Genomic DNA, 6,000 nt, shown 5'->3' on the forward strand with positions numbered 1-6,000 from the left:
TGTCGAAGCTTGGCTTATTATTTTTCTTTTGAATTTCCAAGTTGTCTATCATGGCAATGTCTCTTACATTCCAAAATACTACATGAAACATTATTTTTTGTGAGAAAGTACTTGAGACTGTCGAACGAAGATCACAATTCACAGCATTGGGGTAGTAATTAAAAAACATTGTTGACTCAAATTCTTTTCTGTCTTACACAAGAGTCCTTCCCCATATGCCGTATTTGAAAGAAGTCTTGACTCCATACCATGCTAGAGATACCCCTGTTTTATAGTAACAAAATATAAATAACTTAAACCTTTGACTAAGAGGTACTGTACTAGTGGTTAGATTGACTTATTATAGTAGTGATAAATCATTTAAAAAAAAAAAGGTAAAACGCTCTGGCCCAGGTAAAAGAAAAGCCACTGGCTGTCGGAGTGTGGATAAGAGCCTACTGAAGCATTTCATTAAGATGTATTGCAAAAGTCAGAAGCCTGTCTGCATTTATCATCCCCTCCAGAAACCAATTTAGTCCCAATGAATCATGCAGAAAGATGGCATCTCAATTCTGGTTTTGCAACCAAATCCTAACATTGCAATTTATTTTCCCCAGAACCAAGATTATAAATCACACTGTTCATAATGTTGCATTTTCCCTAAGGGAAGGTATTTGAAACCAAAATATATTTTTTTTTTCATTGCTAGAATGAGGTTAATTAATACAGTGGCAGGTTGCAGTTGTCAATTTCACTCTCAGGAATCCTGGGGAAATCTACTGAGATGGGCTATGATTTTATAAAATCCCCACTCAAGCTCCCAATCTGAGCCCCACTGTGTGGTTGGTGGGTAATCCAGTATCATGGATGGCTTTCAGCTTTCTTCCTGGTGTCTGTGGCCCCTGAGGTCATGCAGCTCTTTTACCTGGAAATGAGGTGCTCTGCAAAGGTCACTTGAGTTGAGGAGGCTCCCGGGTCCACAACCTAGACAACAAAGATGGCAGAAAAGAAAGGACACAGCCCATCACAATCCCCGCTGTCTGCCATCAGGCAGCAGATAAAGACCCTTCAACACCATAACTGAAATTTTCTGCTCAGAGATTCAGCCATGCTTCTATCACAGGAAGTTAGTGGAAGTTGACATGCCACTTGGAGATTTTTCTGTAAAAGGTCATTGGTCCACAGCACGGGAACTGGGAGGGAGGAGGCCATAATTGCTTTCAGGCTGCCTCTGCTCCTGCAGGGCCCCTCCCACCTTCACACCCTGAAATTCCAGGCCCTGAGACACATGGTGTGTCCCAACTCCCATGCTGCGTCTCTGACCTACTTTATAATGTGAGTGGGAGCAGTGGTGACTTATTTTTGTTAAATATGGACGCTTTATCCCAGACACTCAGTCAGAAAAAGACTTTTTTTCAACTCAGGATGCACCTTTGTTGAGTCAGGAAAACATCTAAGAGGGAATAAAGGACGAGAAGCCTTGCACTGCCTCAGAGGAGGATTCCAGGGGGCTGGTTCTTAAGCAAAGCAGGTTAGACATGGACAAGTGTCTCAAAACGAAACATGTTCATCCTCTTGGCTCCTGACCCCCACAAAATGACTTCCTAGGCACACTTCCCCTGTCAATCAACAGCTGATTATCTGGATATTCCTGGGCATGGAGCACGGATGAGATGCTGCACAGGGAAGCCCTGCTTGAGAAGACTTCAGGTCTCTCTCAGAGTCTCGTCTCCACCACCTACATGGGGTGGTTCCCCCAGGAGGATCCCCACCTGGCAGGCATGAGAATTGAAGGAGACAATGCCCGCGGGTGCAGGCAGGGGCAGATATGGCCACAGGGAGGAGCCCCTTCGCTCTTTCACTCTGGTGCTCTTGGCCCAAACTGCCCCTCCCCACTGCAGCACCAGCCGAAGTGAAGAACGTGCAGCACCCAGGGTCACTTAACCTGCTACCCTCATGAGGCACCTCCATGCTTTGCTGGTGTAAGTGCCTGGATGCTTTCACAGAAGTGGGTCACAAGGCCCTTTGGAGAACATGTACATCCGTGCCTGCTCGCATTGCCATCCTGTAGCAGAAACTGCAATGAGAACTCTTGGAAGGCTGTGAAGGATCTGGGCCCTCATGCACCTTGCACAGGGGCCAGGCCAGGCAGGGGAGTTGCTTTTTGTATTAATCAAATGGTCACTGGAGAAAGACGTTGCCTGTGAATTTGAGGATTTGGAAATGTTTGGGCAGTAAGTCCAATAAATGGAAAATTATTTGTTGTGTTAATCAGCTTTCCATTACTGTAGCAAAGTACCTGAGATAATCCACTTGAAAAGAATTAAGGTTTATTTTGACTACAGTTTTAGAGGTTTCAAGGGATCAGTAAGTCCTTTTGCTTTGGAGCCTGTGGCAAGGCAGCACAGCATGTTGGGATGCAAGGAAGAAGAAACTGTTCAGTTCACGGAAGCCAGGATACAAGAAGAGAAAGGGGAAGAATAGGGGTCCTGATAGCCCCATTAAGGACACACCCCCTATGACTGCAAGACTTCCAAGTAGACCTCACCTCTTACAGGTTCCACCACCTCCAACAGCAGCACGGACCAAGCCTTTAACACCTGGGTCTTTAGGAAACATGGATCCAAGCCACAGCATGGACTGTATTCCAAGATGAGTGGCTTGTTTTTATTAAATATCAGAATTAGCTTTCTGATGACTAAGGATACCTGAAAGTTCAGTAGTCTTGCATGAACTTATTTTCAAACCTTTTGGCATGCGTGCACGTGTGTGAGTGGTGTTGGGTGGAGGGTTCATGGTATGGAATTTGACCATGGCCTGTCAATGCACTTACTGTATCCTCCTCCTACTGTGCAACTAAAATGTTGAGCAAACTCCTGCCTCCTGGTCTCCGTATGGTCAGCAGCATTGTCCCACCATGCCCTCCCCCTGAGGTGTTCTGCCTCACCAAAACAAAATGGAACCAAGGACCCATGGACTGAAGCCTTGGAAACCATGAGCCAAAATAAATCCTTCCTTCTTGTAAGGAATCAGCTTATAAGCTGGTTCTCTTGGGCATTTTATTATAGTGACATGTGTCTCCTCAAAATGAGCTTATGGTAGGGGGCACTTCAGATCCAACCGCAGCAGCATGCATGTTGGTTTATGTATGTTATTACAGTCCAAGGATTCGGACCAATAAAGGATGGGGCAGACTGAGAAGTGATATTGGCCACAGCTCTAAACCTCTGACCTTAGCTCCTTGGGAAGTGTGAGCAACTCACAGGTTCACACTGACTGAGTAGGATTCCCCAGAAACTGGCAATTACACCTAATTATCTACAGAGGACCTCAGTGTTTAACCAGAGTCAGGGACCCCGGCCTGTGCAACCGAGAACTGAGATTTCCTGGCAGAGGATGCTGTCTTCCTTCACTGTCACTCATGGCTGTACTTCTGACCTCCAGGCTCCATAAATGCTTCCTGCCTTTCAAGCCCACCCTCTGCTTCAGATAAATTATACTTCTTTGGAAATAGATCCTAGAACAATCGCTTCCTGCAGGTTTCTAACCATGGGGGAAAAAAATGATGGGGATCCAAAGTAAGATTGAGCTGGCAGAGGCAAAGCATTTATTTCCAAAATAAACCATTAATTACCCAAGGCAATCTCAGCAATCAAAACTAGGATCAAATAAAGCTGTGGACAATTGTGGACGCTTGGACAAAGCAGTTTCTTCCTCCTGCCTTCCTCGGAGATTCCTGGTACATCTTGACAGACACACCGAGAGGTTTACTGTATGCAAATGTGCTCTATTATCTAAAATACCATGGTGCCTTGAATTCTGTTTGCCTAACTAATGTTATTGTAAAAATAAATCAGGAAAATACTTTGAGTGGCATATTATGAATCCCACAGAAAAAGGCAGATGATTTTTTTAAATGCCAGATTTGAAAGGATTTAATTATATTGTTGTGACTGAGACCATGAGCAATGCTCTGAAAACACTACTTATTGTTCTGGGAAGAGATTTTCTTAATAGATTAGTTTCAAAGCAGTTTTAGGTGTGCAGAGAGTATAGAAATTTCTGCACACTCCTTCGCCATCTGTGGGTTCCTCTATTGTTTGCATAATTTTGAATTGACATAGTATGATTCATTATAATCTTGAGCTAGTACTAGTGTGTCATGATTAAAAGGCCCATAGTATGCAAGAGGCTACGTTGTTGGTGTTATACCTTATGTGGACTTTGAAAAATGCCTTCTGTCCTGTATCTACCATGAGGGTACCTTACATCATAGTTTCTCTGCCCTAAAATTCCCTTGGCTCCCCCTATTTACTGCTTCCCCCCACTCCTCCTAACCCCTGCCAATAGATCTTCTTTATTGTCTCCATAATTTTTGCCCTTTTGAGAACGCTGTATATTTGAAATAATGCAGTATATAATCTTTAGAGATTGACTTATTTCGTTTAGCTGCATGCATCTACATTTCCTCCCTATCTTTTCCTGGCTTGATGGCTCATTTTTACTGTTGAATAACAGTCATTGTGTGGATGCAACATAGTTCATTGCCATGGCCTGCCATAGGGTTTTGAACTTAGTATGCAAGAGTGCAGATCATTGGACTTCGCTTTCTCTCTTACAATAGAGTGGAAAATGCTTTCCAATTTCTTTTATACTCGTCTTTTTTTTCCCCCTATCAGTTGAGCCCTGGTCTAAACTCAGATACACGTAGATTAATGTTTATTAAATTAATTTCAGGTATCTAACTCAAAAAATTGAACATAAGCCCAAAAATATGCCAAGACACATTCAAAAAGGGTGATTTTTTTTTTTTTTTATCTATGGAGCTTTAGAACTTTGCAAATTTTGGGGAACTTACCATCCCCATGTAGACACTCCAACTTAGAGCGGACCAGCCCTCCCCATGAGGACAGCTGAACACACTGCATCAAAGGCCAAGGAAACACCTCTGTGTTAGTGCATAGCAGAGCAGCTGTCCCACCCAATCTTCAGGGACCTTAAGGGATGGGGTCCCTAGGACAGAAAGGAAGCATCTTTTGAAAGCCGCACCTCTGGAGCTGGGTCCTGGGTGGCCAGGGAGGGGAGGTGCTGAGAAGAGAAAGGAAGTGGCACTGAGGAGAAGAGCAGCCAGTGGATCTTGAGTTTGGGGAAGACTAAATATGGAGCTGGGCAGCCAAGGTGGTCAGCATTCAAGAGAGAACAGAAGCACAGAGATGTGATTTGCCAGTCTCCACCCCTCTGACCCTCGGGAGATCCACTCCTTGTGCTGAATAAGGACCAAGGGGCAAAAGAGTCCAGCCTGAGTCCAGGCTGAGAAGTCAGTGGTCAGCGGGCACTTTGCAAATCCTGGTGTAATAGAAGGGAAAATATTGGTCTCAGGGTGCCATTGGAAGAAGGCACCTGCAAACAAGCCTTGTGCCAACTGGCCACCTGAAGGTAGGGACCATGAGACCCCACAGGCCTTGTGAAGGTGGACAGTCAGCCTCAGGTCCTCTCCACCAACGAGCAGGAGAACACATGACCTGATACACGCTAACTGCTTTGGAGGCGTTAAAAGCTCAGCAAAACCTCCTTAAAGGGGTTTGTATTAAAAATTTATCTAAAAGTCTATCAAGTTTGTCAAAGGAAAGCACAAAATGTAAGAAAAACAAAGACTTTTATTTTAAAAGTCTTGGTAAATATATTCACTAAAATAAAAGTCTTTGGTAAATATATTCACAAAAATAAATGAGGAGCTGAAGGTTTTTAACAAAAATGAGCCCTCTTGGTGGGCACAATGGTGTGCACATGTGATTCTAGAGACTCAGGAGGCCAAGAGAGGAGGGTTGCAAGGCCAGCCTCAGAAACTTAGTGAGGCCTTAGGCAACTTAGCAAGACCCTGTCTCAAAATAAAAAATAAAGAGAGTTGGAGATTGTAACTCAGTGGTAAAACAACATTGGGTTCATTCAATTCCTAGTACGAAAAAAAAAATTAAATAAAAATAAAACAAAAAAATTAAGCCTCTAAGCAACTAATCAAAT

This window comes from Sciurus vulgaris (genome assembly GCF_902686455.1).
Source record: "Sciurus vulgaris genome assembly, contig: HiC_scaffold_155_arrow_ctg1, whole genome shotgun sequence".
NCBI lineage: Eukaryota > Metazoa > Chordata > Mammalia > Rodentia > Sciuridae > Sciurus > Sciurus vulgaris.